At 39.6% G+C, this 15,897-nt stretch overlaps 1 long non-coding RNA gene across 5 annotated transcripts in view; it reads left to right on the forward strand.

Moving 5' to 3' along the window:
* LOC140639466 (uncharacterized) overlaps positions 1-15,123 on the forward strand; it is a 115,696-nt gene extending 100,573 nt beyond the window's left edge. For 4 of the 5 annotated variants that reach the window (XR_012036177.1, XR_012036178.1, XR_012036180.1 and 1 more), the window contains 4 exons: positions 2,769-2,921; positions 3,108-3,405; positions 8,780-8,894; positions 14,882-15,123. This is a non-coding gene — a long non-coding RNA (uncharacterized lncRNA). The remainder of the gene's footprint in view (positions 1-2,768; positions 2,922-3,107; positions 3,406-8,779; positions 8,895-14,881) is intronic. The other variant, XR_012036181.1, reaches the window with a different exon arrangement.
* Positions 15,124-15,897: the final 774 nt, after the last annotated feature.

A 15,897-nucleotide genomic window follows, 5' to 3' on the forward strand; every position in this document is an offset into this window, starting at 1 on the left:
TTTTACTCCTCTGGGAAAAGGACAGAGGAGGCCAGTAAAATCTATGGCACACCTTGGCTTACTTTGGCATTTACTTTCAAGCCTGAGGCCACATTTGTCTGATGAATATCAGGGCCTTCCTTGGAAATGTAGACCATGCAATCACGGCCTAAATTTGTTATATCACTTTTCATTTATTTTTGCACTGATTAGCCTCTATTCAGATTCAAACCATAATTTAAAGATGTTCTCACTCTAGGTTTTGTGTGTGTGTGGAAGGGTGTGTGTGTGTGTGTCATTTGTCCTAGAATAAATACTTCCAGTTGCATTCATGCATATACTAATTCTTTTAATCAATCACCCAATATTTATGTGATATCCACTTACATGCTCGGTGCTGCAGATAGTGCGACTCACAAGACACAGGAGGGTTCCTGACCTTCTGAACTGGTATGGCTCTTTGTGGAACACAGCCTGGCACCATGCAAAACTGTGACACCACATCTCCTTCCCACTCATAGGTTTAGTTCTGCATCCAACTTCATTCTTCTCCCCCAGTCTGCATCCTGCACTTATAGCCAAGTGTGCAGAAGACCTATCTTCATCGGATTCTGAATAAGCAAGGAAAGAAGAGGTCAATGGCCTTGTAACCATAACTTGATTTTAAGCTTTTTGGGCAGTGATAGCATAGTCTCTAGCTTCCTGGAGCCCTAGAATCCCTCCATGTGGCTTCTGTTTCAAAAATGTAGATGCTGGGAAGTAAACTCATTCTGTAGCACTTTGGCATTTGTTGCATTGTTCTGTGTCTACTTCCTCCATTTTTAAACTCATTTATTTAACAAATATTTATATGTTTACTGGGGAACACAGAGCAGTATAAATGCTTTGCCCTACAGGACATGTTGCAGTTTTCAACTACAATTATTAGAGTAATTTTGAAGACAGAATTCTCATTAGAATGGTAGGAGTGGAAGAGAGATTGCAAGGGTTTCAAAGGAGAGTAAAAAGAGGAGTGAGGAATGGAGCCATTAGGGAGAGCCCAGTCATTCAACGGGAAAGACCAGACCTCAGTGTTCTAATGAGTTCTGAGCTACATTCTTCTCATCGCTTCTCTTCAACAGATCTGATCCTGAAGGCAATTTCCACTGAGCTCTGTGCCTCACCTCTTCCCTGACCCCTGCCTTTAGTGATTGCCTAAAATCTTGCCTAAAATCTGCCTGTCTCCTAAAAGAAAGAAAAATAAGCTCCTTTCACTAGCTCTCCTCTGTTTTTATTTGGTCCTTGCTCAAAACACCATGATTCTGTACCAAGAAAATGGGAATCTGAACACCGGCTTATATGTCATTTCAACTTGGTCATTCTCAAGCCTCTGCCTTCACTGATATTTAATTGCCAACAAGAAGAATGCATTCAAGAAAGCAGGCTTTCCAGAGCTTTTGTCCACCTGCTTCAGATCTCTTGAGTCACCTGGTGCTCCCTTAAAGAATTCCAAGTCTCAGCTAAATGTGTTTAAAATAGTTAGACAAGAGAACAAACTGAGCGGTTTACAGCATGTTTATGCCACAATATAATTCTCTTACTTGGAAAATGAAAGGCATTGCAATATTGTTTTAAGTTAATACTTCATGTTAATCCAAAAATAGCAATGGTCAAAATTTGTTTTTCTATAGCTGAAATGGCCTCAGGAGATTATCTAATTTAGCTGTCACCTGTAGGCGATGGGTAATTCTCACATTTTACAGAAATACAACCAAGGCAGTCAAGGTTAAATGTTTTTGCAGACGGCCACAACAGGGGTTTCTAGCGAATGAACGTTTTTGGACACTTTTTCCTTTCTTTCTTCATCATTCTAACTTTCTCCTGGAATAACTCTTGTTATGACCTCAGACTGACTTCTCTCTTATGCCTCTCATGAGCTATGTAGCCTTCCATACCCCGCTTAAAAATGTGTTAGCTTAAATTTCCTTGTTTTGTAAAATGCAGAAAACAGCTATTTTGAAGGGTTGCTGTTAAGGATTGGAGACTACCCGTGTAAGGCCCTTTTGAAAAAGATGCCCCCAATATGATCGTCATTTTCGTGTCATTTAATACACAGTATTTACTCAGTACTTTGTCTACAAAACAACATCAGACACTAGGGAGATAAGATGGATAAAAGAAGCAGCCACGTGTAAGAGGAATTCATATCATCGTCTCATGGAGGGGGAAAGCAATATATAATTGCAATGCAATACAGGGTGAAAACTTCTTTAAGAGATGTCCTGAATCCACCTGAGATGCACAAACCCAGCATGTCTTATCTTCTACTTCAATAACTGCAGTGACATCTAGATAGGGAGCAGGGACCCTTTAAGAATTGTGTGCGTTTCCATGTGCGGTAATGGAGAGACTCACTACATTTTTGGATTCATCTAGGTCAACAGCTTTTCAGGGGTTCCCACTTCGTCCCAGACAGAAAAGTCTCGGTTGGAATGAATGGCCCCTACTTCCATTTCTTTTAGTTCAACAACATAGCCGGTTAATGACTTGTGACAAATAGTTATTTACACCCTTAGATTTTACCAAGGTCGCCCAAACCAGGGCATTCATTTGAGTCCATTGTGCTAAGAGGAGGCTGCTTTGCCTCTGGTAATGTATTTCTATAATCTCCTGACCTTAATCTCACTGGATATTCAGAGAGATTCAGGCAAAAACCCACAAGTCCTCCAACTGCTTGTTTGCCCTCTGGTTCTGGGTCCCTCTACCCGAGTGACTGGCACCCCTGGACTGTCCTTTTTGATCACCTGCAGGTTGCACTGGCATTTCAGCTTCAGACCATCAAACTTTAAAGCATCGTGAGGACTCTGAGCCAACCCTGGAAAAGTGTGCCCTTTCTGGTCCAGCACCTGTCTGTTTGCTCAGCTCCATAAACGGCTGACTTATAAGAGCTACTCACACAGTGTGTGAGTAATCCAATTATTGAAGCTTAGCTGGGGGAGGGGGGGGAGGCTTATCCCAAACAAAACAGTGCACATTGGTTTTCCAAAGAAAGGGGGGCAGGCAAAGGGAGAAGGCAAGTCAAAAACTTTGGAACTACCAGAGCAGCAATGTGGAGTGAGTGATTAAATTCTTTTTGTCTTTTCAATCAGAGCTTTCACATAAAGAGTAAAGAGCATCTCTACTTGCTGCAAATCTGGGTGTCTTGACAGACGGATTTAATTCGACCTCGCTTTCTGCCTGATGTGGAGTGACACGCAATACAGGCTGGTCTGGCATATCAGATGGATGAAATTGCATGTGGGGCTTTTTGGCTTCCACCTCCTCCCTCTTCTCTGATCTTAGGCAAGAATGGAGGTGCAAGGTACTGCATCTGGGCCCCAGGAATGAAGGTGACACTTTCTCTCTGGAGGCAACTTCTACAAGCACAGAGTGGAATGGAATTGACAGGTGACATTACTGTTCAGCTAGGCTCTGCAAGCTCAGAATAGTGGTAAAGAGCACGGGTTCTTTTTTTTTTTTTTTTTAAGATTTATTTATTTATTCATGAGAGACACAGAGAGAAAGAGAGGTAGAGACACAGGCAGAGGGAGAAGCAGGCTTCCTGCAGGGAGCTCAATGTGGGACTCCATCCAGGCACTCCAGCATCACAACCCGAGGCAAAGGCAGACGCTCAACCACTGAGCCACCCAGGCACCCCGAGAGCACAGGTTCTGAATTGGATTATGCCACCTTCCCGTGACACAGTGTTTAGAAAATATCATACCTGCTAGCCTTAGTTTCATCATCCCTAAAATGGGGCAAATATGAGTTTATACCTCACAGGGTTGTAGTGAAAATAATCCCTACCGGCAAATTATCTGATGCAGATTATGGACTACTTTAGTGCTAGCAACAGTGAAATATGGTATAATTTAATAAAGATAATAACACTAAGAGTGTGCACCATTTCATGGTTTCTAGAGCAAAATAATTCAAGCACTTCAGTGACAGTATCCTATAGATTAAGTCCATCTGATGAAAGCTGTAGCTTCGACCTCTAAAAAGCCTCAGATTGAGTTGCTTTATTTAATATAAATGAGATTAGCATTTTGTAGGAAACTCTGTGGGGCCTTTAACTATTAGCCTATGAAGAATCAGAAGTCTCTAGAAACCAGGCACGTGGGCAGCTGCTGTGAAAGCCGAGTTAGAGATCCAGTTGGAGGTCTGCTTGAGCACAGGCACAACTGATTGCTCAGTGAGTAGGCTCCTGGGGAGAGAAAGGAGAGGAAGGGGAGATGCTGAGCTGCTTCATTCTCTCCTGCCTATTCATCCACAGTGCCACTAGCTCTTAAATGTCACAACACACATCTGTAGAGAAGGGTTGATACCATAGCAAAGGAGAGTAAGATAAAGTCTAGAAAAAAAGAAAAATAGAATGCAACATGAAACTCTGGCCATTGTGTTCCTTTAAATCCAGAGGGAACAAACAACTTTGGGAAACAAATACATTTTTCTGCCTCCTAATGTTTCTGCTTTCTTAAATTGGTATCATAAAGGACTAATGAATTGATCAAACTAAATAGAAAACAACAGACATAAAAATTTGTATGAAAATTGTGTGAGAATTGTATGAAAAATGTGATATGTGAGATGCATGCTTTAATGGGTGTGTGTACCTTACGAGCATGTAACTCAGATGTCTCCGCCTCCTCTGGTCTTCTGGGGTCATTATTTCCTGTGATTTCTGTATTCTGTACACCCTGGACATTCAGACCCTGCTCCGATGGGCGTGCATGTTTGCAGCAGCTGGCCCCATGGGTTTCTGTCCTTAATTGTTGGGAAGCCTCCAGTGGCTTCTGCTTTCCTTCCTCCCCACACCACTGCCTTCCCCCACTGGCTGCCTCTGCTCCCTGCTTTTGCACAACGCATGCTAACACACGGTTGGTTCATGAAACAGATTTTTACTGAGACTTATAAGCAATCCAAAAAAGGTAACAGTCTCAAAAATCCCCATCCCGAAGTAACTGTTTTTTCCTTTTTTTTTTTTTTTTTTAAGATTGATTTATTTATTGAGAGAGAGAGCCAGGGGTTGGGGGGAGACAGAAGGAGAGGAGAGTCCCCACTGAGCATGTAGCCAAAGGAGGGCTCAATCTTAGGACCCCGAGATCATGACCTGAGCTGAAATCAAGAATCAGAGGCCTAACTGAGCCTCCCAGGTGCCCCCCTCAGTCTTGTCTAATATGACAAACTCATACTGTCGTTTGTTCTGTTTAGCCTTCTACTTGCCAATAAGTTATTGGAAATTCTTTCCAGTTGTCTAATTGGATCCTTCTTTTATCTTTCTTCTCCTCCCATTTCTTCCTGCATCAACATCACTGTCTCCACCTCTATTTCTTTCTTTTTTTTAAATTTTATTTATTCATTCATGAGAGACGGAGAGAGAGGCAGAGACACAGGTAGAGGGAGAAGCAGGCTCCATGCAGGGGGCCCGACGTGGGACTCGATCCCAGGATGCCAGGATCACGCCCCAGGGCCAAAGGCAGGCACTAAACCGCTGAGCCACCGGTGCTGCCCTCCACCTCCATTTCTAAAAAAAAATATAATCCTTGTTTTTCATTATTAGTGTATTTTAGCTTACTTCTTCTACCACGCTCCAGAACAACAGTGTATATTTTAAGACTTGCTAAAGTACTACGCAAAACAATAAGCTCGGGGATCCCTGGGTGGCTCAGCGGTTTGGTGCCTGCCTTTGACCTCAGAGCGCAATCCTCGAGTCCCGGGATCGAGTCCCGCGTCGGGCTCCCTGCATGGAGCCTGCTTCTCCCTCTCCCTGTGTCTCTGCCTCTCTCTCTCTCTATGTCTATCATGAATAAATAAAAAAAAAAAACAAAAAAACAATAAGCTCATCTATCCTGGGTTTCAAACAGTCTCCTACTTTTTTTTTTTTTTTTTTTTAAGATATACTGTGGTTCTCATTTCTAAGAAAGCATCCTTCCCATCTGAGCAAATCCCAGAGACAATATGTGGATGTGGAAAGATTTCTTTCATTTACAAGAATGCAATATATGTGTCTATGATAATAGCAACCACTAACACTTGTAGAGAGCTTGCAGTATGCCAGGCATTGGGCCAAATGCTTTATTTTCCTCAATTAGTAAATCCTTGCAAAAAGCTTTGGAGGGAAATGTGATTATATTTCCCATCTCACATTTGAGGAAATGGAGACTTGGAGAAGGTAAATAATAGACTAAAGGTGGTGGTGATTAAATTGGGAACAAAGCCCAGCTGATCTGACTTGAGAACTCTCATTCTCACTACTACCTGTGTGTGGCTCTAGTGCTCATGCAAACCATGGGAGAGTGAGTGGGCCATTTCAGAGCAATCTCTGCCGGTTCATGATGGACTCAGCCTTGCCTGAACCCTAATTATTTGCTCCTTGTTTTCTGACTTTGGTACAGTAGGGTGTTTGTTGCAAAGAGAACCAAAAAAGAGTCATAGGTTCAATAAACACATGACGATTTGAAAAACATATGCAAAATGTCCTTGACATTCAAAAACTCTACAGAAATGCTTGCCACAGGCTCATTGTATTATTATTATTACTACTATTATTTTATATACTTGTTTACATCCATGTGTGACTACAAACAACCAGCCTGTCCAATTCCCTGTCTCTCCGATGCTTTGCTGTTAAATTTTAAAAATTGCCATTCATTTTATGTAAAAGATTTTCAAACTAATTTATGAAGAGAAAGTTATTTAGCCATGGTTTCCTTAGATTCAATATCGTCTTTAATTGTATCACGCACTCAATAAAGGGCACAGTTTATATTGGTCCCTGTGGTAAGACTGGCACCGGGGAAGTATCTGGCTCTCAATTACTCATATTTTTAGTAACTGGCCCATGGAAACCTCGGCACAAGTGCAAGTGTGCAATCAGGCTTTGGGCTTATTTGAAGCTAGTTCCTACATGCTAGAGTCTTGGATTTCCCCTGCAGACTTCACTTTCTGGGATGAATTTCTAAGCAGACTCATTATCAAACATCTGCCAGGGTCACTTTGAGTGTGATGTGGGTATTAGCATTAAGTTAGCAATGAAAAATCAAAGACAGATGCCCCCTTTTTTATTTTAAAGGAAAATGGATTTTTTGTTTTCCTTAAAAACTAAGATCATAGCACTTAGTTTTATTTCTTTTTAATCAATGTATCCCTTCCTACCGCTGGGAAGCAGAGACTAGACCCCAAAACTCAACCCCAATAGGAAAAGGCATTTCAAGAATATATCTATGAAATACATTACCCCATGTCTCTAAGGGCCACATGTCCTAACTGCCAATCTTTCTCATTATATTCATAAATATATTTACCAGATGATACACCTAATAGAAGCACTACAGTGTCAGGTTTTGGGACTCCCAGCATTGGCGTATCACTTTTGGTAGCTGGAACTACAGAGTGGCCCAGAGAGGATGGCAAAGCACCTTCACCAGCTGTGACATAAAAGACCTAACTGGTACCCAGGAGCCAAACAGGAGGACAAGAAGGGAACAGCCAATGTTATCTATTTAGCAATATTTTTCCATCACTGTGTACATTAGCTGCTACTGAGCAAAACTTCACTAAGTGGTACAATTAATAAAGTAAATTTAATAAAACAATGATTAAATGAACAAATAATTGAATAAAATGAAAGGCAATTCGATGCTTAATTCAACTTTCCACTTTCAAACTGCATCCTTCCCTTCTATAATTTCTTCTACCTTTTGCTTCCCTTCCAAACGAATCTTACGGTTCATATAAAGCAGACAAAGCAACACACACACACACACACCTGGATTAATCAGACAAAGAGCATGCTGGGATTTGTCCAGTAGTATTCATGCCCTAAGTAATGACCTCGGCTTTGCCCCAAAGCACTTAATACAGCAACTGCCATCATTATTCAGTCTTACATAAACCAACCCAGGTAAAGAACTAACTATCATGTATTATCTCAGCTGCTAATCTCAAAATCTCTACTTGCCCCTGGCTAAAGGCAGGAATATGACTCCTGCAAGAGCTATTCTTTGCTAAAGATAATACTAAGAATAATGAAAGTAAAGGTTTGAACACAGAGGACGTGGTCCTTGCTCCTCTGACTTTCACATATGCCATCATAAGTAAGAAATGCACACACAGGTCATTCTCCCTATTACAATTATTCGCAGCCAAAGGGTTATAAGAGGGAACAATGTTCTTTAATGGGATTTTCTAGAAGTGCTCAAAGACATAGAGCTGTGTGAGTAACTTGTTTCAGAGGACTGCAGAATAGTTAGAAATGGCAAGTATCTGCTCAAGGTTTTTTTATACTTCTCTTTGGAAGTGCCTTAGGGTTTTTAGAATTTTCAAATGTTTAAGTAGAGAAACATATATTTATGCATTAGAAAGTATAAACACATGTACATAATACATATGAATAGTAGGTTATATGGATATATAGTATATAAGTAATATATACACATACATGTATACATATAAAATAAATAGAAGATAAAGTGCATATATATGTATATCTTTCTTTACATTTACACATATAAAATGTTTTTAGTACTTTAGCAAGTTCTAGCCTCTTTTGTAAATTTTGTAAATGAGGGTAAATTTCCTTCACTGTATTAACTGTGGTAACTATACCTTTTATCTATTGGCACCCTCCATTTTTTAGAAATTGGTGTTATGCCACTTTGCTTTTACAAAAGACCTGCATCATAACCTGTTTTCGCTAATCAAAAGAGAATCCAGAGAGGATTTTTGATCTTACGAGAAAACACAAAAACCAAAAGTAGTTTTAAGCTTTGTTTTACAGTGAGCTGTGATAGAGGCAGCGCGCACCCCCAGCAGCAAGAGTGGCACCATCAGGCTCCTTCTGGGAACTACATCAGCATCTCAGCAGCAAGCTGCCAGAGCTTTGAAGTGTGTCTGTGAGCATCTGTGCTTTATCTTGATTTATTTTGTGCATGAGTTAGCAAGATGTGTCCTAAGGTATCAGAAAAATCTAAAAGAGGCTATTTTTGGGATCTGGGAATGCTCAAAATGTTTTCCATGTAAATTAATGGTAATGTCTTCTTTGCTTTACATCGTGTCTGTTTACGAAAGTTTTCATAGGTACATTCTACTTTTGGATAGCACGAGAAACCTATTATCATTCTTTATCATTCTTTTCTACCAATGATATTTCTTTTCACCACTTGATTTTTTCCCCATGTCTTGTGTTCTAGTCAAGAGGTCAGTCATGGTACCCAATGTCCCATGGCTACACAGATGTGATAAATGAGCTAGGACCAGCCAGCCAATGTAACCCATCCCCTAGACTGCTCAGAATGAGACCCAGCATGCACCTCTGATCTGGGCAGGCCAGTCAGACTCCTCACTTGGAATTTCCAGTCTGAGATTTGAATAGTCATTGTGTTCTCTACCTGTGGAAAGATGGTATGAAGCATATTGCTTCAGAGGAAGAAAAAGACAGAGTCATATGATCCATTCCTTTTCCTGAATATTTGGGTTACATTTGACCTGAAAATAGCTACACATCTATAAAGGAATTATAGCAACTGAAGACACTGAGGATAGTCTCTTCGTAATAGTTGAGTAACAAGACGGAAAGTTCTATGGTCTTGGAGGTGAATATGAAAATGTCTTCTTTATTCATTTTTTAAAGATTTTGTTTATTTATTCATGAGAGACAGAGAGATGCAGAGACATAGGCAGAGGGAGAAGTAGGCTTCTTGGGGGAGCCTGATGCTGGACTCGATCCCAGGACCGTGGGATCACGACCTGAGCCCAAGCCAGATGCTCAACCACTGAGCCACCCAAGTGCCTTGAAAATGTCTTCTTTATTGAGAAAATAGCATAATAAGCCTGTTTGGGGTGAGTCAACTTACACTTAGATTTCTGAGTGAGGACAATTACAATGCACAAATGAGAAGAACATGCAGGATGTGGGGCATTCAGGGAAGGATGGAGGATACTAAGAGAATAATAGAGGAAGTAGGGAGGAAGAAAATGTAGAGAAAACTCCAGTGAGCACAAGGAGGGTGATTTCACATATGGCTTATCCTGCCCTGCTCTTCCTCAAAGACACAGTACTGTCCCTAAAACCAGGGGAGTTTTGAAGTGTGTATAATTTTGTATAACGTGATGAAACGGGTGATACCTTCACTACAGGGATGAGAGAGACAGCAAATGTAGCATAGGTTGTTGCTGATCCTTGACCATAAAATCATAAGTCTTGGAAAGGAAATAAAGAATATTTGGGAAGAGATTTGGGTTTTTATACATTATGGAAGTAATTCCTAACTGATTATATAGAAATTGCCAAAAGTTGAGTAGGTACCAGTTGACATAAGGGTTAAAGTTGTAAACTGAATGGATAATATTTGAATACTGGGAAATGAATAGGGCAAGCATATTCCTCATTTTACGGAACATCATTTTCCACAGGTCCGTTTCTAATATTGTGCTACAGGTATTAGGTCCGTTGAAAACTCTCATGCATAATGATGGTGTAGAGCCCAATAGTATCTATAACATTTTAACTTTAAATGCCTTTGGGGATGTTACTAACATGATAAGCTGAATTCTGGACAAGAAATTCAGATTGCATAGTGTTTAACCAAATGTCCGTGTTCTGCTCCCTAACCCTGGTGAAGATTTGGGGCTGTTTTTCCTGAACTCCTCATGCACACCTTCCACTCTCCCCTCAAAGCGCCCAGTTAGTCAACACTGAGCAGGGAAGGGCAAACCTAGGTTATACCACTGTCAAAATGCCAGGCCAGTAGAATCTCCTCCTCCCTCCTCTTACTAAATGGATCCTGTGCACCACTATATCAACTTCCCAAAACATTTTAACTGGACTGAAGGATTTTGTTATATGGAAAAGCAACGTTCTAAGAGGAGACTAAGCTTGGTGAGAGAAATTTCCTTTAATAAATCTGATTGCTCAGCTCCTACTAGCTCTGAAAAGCCCTAGAATCTTCTCTTTCTCTACTTTTGCTCATACTCTATAGGATCTTGAACTCCTCAGCACAGACGCCATGTCCACATATGCAATGAGAACTCATAATTTAGCTAAAGTCTACTTCTCCCAGGGGTTTTCCAGTTAATCCTTCCACCTCTGCAAATTTCCCTCTACTTTATCATTCCCATCAGCATTCAAAATGCAATAATATTCCCTTACTTAGTTTCCATGTCTTTTACTTGCTTTCCACTATTATTCTGCTCTCCTTTAGAGAAGAGCTTCATAAACGGCTTGTCTATATCAGCTGCTTCAATTGTTTCATCTGTCATTCCTGTCTTAGTTCACTCTGAACAGGTCTTTAATCGTCTCCCCTCCCCCAATCGCTCAAAGTACCAGGGGTTTCTATCCTATACAATCTCTTTAATTCTTGATTCTTTTCTTACTAAGCCTCTCCACACCATTAGACAAAGTTGAACATCCTTAATCTGTAATGGAGAGTATTAACAGTGGTTTGATCACACATATAATTCTGGCTATTGTCAAAGAATTGAGGATCCAATGAGGTAGCATATTTAAAAATAATTTTTTAATTATTAACCACTAGGTATGCATTAATGTATTCAGAGAATAATACAAACTGGTTTACTGAAAAAAAATCCGGTTTACTGAATTATTTTAAAATCTAGCAGAGCTGAGGAAATATAGATGACCATATGTCATCCCTTAATCTATGTAATCCCTTAATGAACTCTAATCTTTGGCATGAGATTGTACTTATTCTATTCTATTTTATTCTATTTTAAAAGGGGACTTGGGGATCCCTGGGTGGCTCAGCGATTTGGCGCCTGCGTTTGGCCCAGGGCGCGATCCTGGAGTCCGGGGATTGAGTCCCGCGTCCGGCTCCTGACATGGAGCCTGCTTCTCCCTCTGCCTGTGTCTCTGCCTCTCTCTCTCTCTTTCTCTCTCCCTTCCAAGTACTAACCAGGCCCGACCCTGCTTAGCTTCCGAGTTCTCTCTCTCTCTCTATCATGAATAAATAAATAAATAAATAAAATCTTTAAAAAAATAAAAGGAGACTTAATTTTATACAGTCTATAATTGTTTCTTTGCTTCACTCCCTTTCTGGAAAGCAGTCCTATAATAAAAATCATAGAAGAATATGAAGATGAAAATAGAAATGATCTAGCTCTTAGAAGTCTTTAGCAAGTGCATAGTTGCAATTTTATGTTTAGGTCTCCATTCCTATTCCAGTGGCCTCAACACTAATCTTCAAATTCCTATACTTTGAAAAATAAGAATGTTCCAGTCAAGAACAGTTTGCTCTTCTCAGTAGGTCAGTAAAGATTCAAAGTCTTAAAGCAAACTACTAGTGAGGTGGAACAACTATGACTCATAGATCTGCCCTTCCTCTGCCATCCAGGCTGCCCCTCCTAAGTGTCTAGATTTCAGAAAGTTTTGGGTATGATAAGTGATTATCGTAGTATATTGAATAAAAATAATTTTCAAAGTGGGTTCTGAACTAGACTTTTAAACTCCTCCTAATATAACCGTACTGCTTAAAGTGACCAATCCTTATAACAAATTCTTTCTAAGATCAAGTCTATAAGTTTAGATATTTTGGAATAAAAAGGCAGAGGTGGAAGAAAAGAGTATGTATAATCTCTTCTTCCACCACCGCTTCCAAGTAGGCCACTCTTAAGATTCATCTATTTTCTTCTTTTGAATAGACGCAACTGAGATTGAGTGTGATATTTATGGCCTCTTTAGATTGTGGCTTGGCTATTTGGGTCCCCTGTATTTGGTTCCCTTCCTTGTTGTCATGTGGAAAATTACTGAGTTAACTAAGTTTTAAATTATCAGTGGGAAAACCCACTTCTGACTGAGGTTTCAACCCTGTTTCCCACTTGTTTCCTGTTCCTGTTTGTATCTAACTGATCCCTAAAGATTTCTGCTGAATCAGAGAGCTATTAATTCATTGACTAAGTTGTTCCTAAGATCTAGTTGTGGAGGAATGTTATCTATAAATCATCATAGACTTAATTGATTTTTTTAATTTGGAAAAACTAGTGTTCAACTAATATTTAAACACTAAATTTTTTTGGTCTAAAAATCTTTATTTTACCATAATTTTTGACTTTTATATTGAGTTATAAGTGTAGATTCAAGTGCAATTGTAAGAAATAATACAGTCATCCCATCGTCATTCCAATACCTACTTTGCTCCCCTGGTAACATCCTGCAAAACTGTAATACAATATCACCACAAGGATATTGACATTAATAGAGCAATACAGAACATTTCCAACAAAACAAAAATCCCTCCCATTTCTTGCCAGCCTTCCACCCCTTCCTTAATTAAAGGCAACAACTAATTTGTGCTCTATTTCTATGATTTTGTCATTTCAAAAAAATTGCATAAATGGAATCATATCAGCTTGTATCACTTTAGGAATTGGCTTTTGTCATTCTGCTTACTTTTCATAAAATGTTTTTCTGATCCAATCATGGTAACCAGGACAGAGTTATCTTTGATGGACAATATATTCTAAAACAAGTGTCCACAATATCTAGCCTGAGCCTAACTAATGGAGTTTTTCATTCTTTTCTAAAAGGAACAGTCAGAACAGTATTCTATAAGAAAATTTCCATTCACAGATATCTCATTATCCTTTTCATTATTCTGCCAGTGGTATTTTTAGGAAACCACCACACTTGAACAGTTCCTACTATGGTTGCTGTTGTTGCTTATAAGGGCTATCCAAGAGAAACAAACCTGGACAGCAGTAAAAGGTGGTAAAGGCAGATTTTATTTGGTGATAACTATTGCAGTTGAGAAGAGAGTCCAGAGTATATGAGCTCAGCTTCACCAAAACGAAGGGCACAAGACTTTTTAAATGCTGGGGTGTGCTAAAGGAAAGGCACAGGGACACTGAGGGGGATTGGGTCTACGTGAGTCAGGCAGTCATCTGGGTTTGCTAATTGGTACTTATCCAAAGGAGGAACAGACGTCTCCTGTCTTTTGATGAAGGTAGTTGTTAAGTTAGAGCAATGTGCCCACTGAAGTTGGGTCCTTACTCCCCAACCAGAGCTATCTCCTGAATGTTTGCATTTCAGAGACTACCTCTAGGTCCTTGGGAAGACAGTGCTGGGTGGTAGGAGATCTGTATCAAAAGGACAGAAAGGGATTTATCAATGCAAGTCTTCTAAACAAATTTGCCTAAGAGGGCGTTCCAGGCCCTAGCCACCTATTACCAGGTTTTGGTTGGAACAAACTGCAAATTCACCCAGCAATGTTGAAATTTCTTAGGTAGAGATTTTAAGGGAAGTCTGAGGTCATTCTAGGAACCTGGCCTTATACTTCTAGAAGCCATGCTAAAGTTTGGTTAAGTCTCTTGGTTCAGAAATGTAGATGGAGTCATTTTGTGCTGCAAGTTTTTGCAGTTCTAAGGCCTACTCTGGGTCAGGTATAGGGTTTGTTAGAACATTGCATGTAATATTGCAAATCATTCCCCAACCCCAAGAGGGACTATTTGCAATCTCTTTCAATACCTAAGATAATTTAGATTTATAGAAAAAGCACGTGATAATTAACTGGTAGGCCTAGGATTTGAATCGTTTTATCTTTGAGGGCAGAATCTTCCTGAATCTCCAAAATGTAAAATCTATAAACTTGGTAATTTTTTTCAGATTATTCTTTGAAGAAAATTTTTCTGATGTGGTATTTTCTAAACTTCTAGTTACTTTTTATGTGTGTGTGTGTGTGTGTGTGTGTGTGTATGTGTGTGTGTTTTAATTTAACACCCTTTGTACCATCTCTCTTTTCAATTGAGTTAGATCTTTGGGTAAAGCAAAATGAAGGGAAAATGAAATCAGTCTTTTTTATTTTTTATTGTCTCTAATCTCCTTAACTTTATTTTCCATATGCATTCATAATTTTCTCTTTTTTGTTAGATTTGAAAATGTGGTGAATAGCAGAGGAAAGAAAAAAAAATGAGAACATAATTGGATGGAAGCAATGAACTGCATTTTCAGAATTAGTCAAGATTAGGCAAAATGCTGGGGTTCTTAGTTCCAGCACTATTTACATTTTGAGTTGGGTCCATGTGATAACCAACAATATCTTCAGATATTTGCCAAATGTCATCTGGAAGGCAAAATAGTCCCAAGTGAGGATTACCTGGGATGAAAGGAAGAAGGAGGAGGAGGAGGAGGGGGAGGAGGAGGAGGAGGAGGAGGAGAAAAGGGAAGGAGAGGGAAGGGAAAGGGGAAGAGAAAGAAAGAAAAGAAAAGAAAAGAAAAGAAAAGAAAAGAAAAGAAAAGAAAAGGAAAGAAAGAAAAGAAAAGAAAAGAAAAGAAAAGAAAAGAAAAGAAAAGAAAGAAAAGAAAAGAAAAAAGAAAAGAAAAAGAAAAGAAAAGAAAAGAAAAGAAAGAAAAGAAAAGAAAAGAAAAGAAAAGAAAAGAAAAAAAAGAAAAAGAAAAGAAAAGAACCTTGTGTTTTGGTTAGTAACGTCTTCTGAATTTCACCATAGCACTCTTGGATCCTGCCCTGTTTCAAACTCTGGCTAATATTCTCATAAACGAGATGGCCTGGCCCTAGGGAGACCCCCTTGCTTGGCCCAGGTACCAGTTCTTTAATGAATTCTTGCTCTGTTTGGCTCTTTGTCTCATACTTCAATTTCATTTGACTCATTGTTTTACATTGAAACACCAATATTTCTCGTGACTAAAGTACCATACTGCCTCTCCAGAGTCCTTGACAGAAATCTTTTCATTTCACTCACTCAACCTGGGGCCGCACCACTTGCCCATCCACCATTGCATTCCCCTCCTTCTCTCCTGCCAAACACTCCTGATGCTGTGCCGTCTCTCTGCCTGGCCTCTCATTCTTGTGTACCACTTCATAAATAAAATCCCTGGCAGATATGCTTCAAAAATGAAAGTGTAAGAGCTAAAATCGAAAAAGAGCT

The sequence above is a fragment of the Canis lupus genome, chromosome 9 (assembly GCF_048164855.1).
Source record: "Canis lupus baileyi chromosome 9, mCanLup2.hap1, whole genome shotgun sequence".
Taxonomy (NCBI): domain Eukaryota; kingdom Metazoa; phylum Chordata; class Mammalia; order Carnivora; family Canidae; genus Canis; species Canis lupus.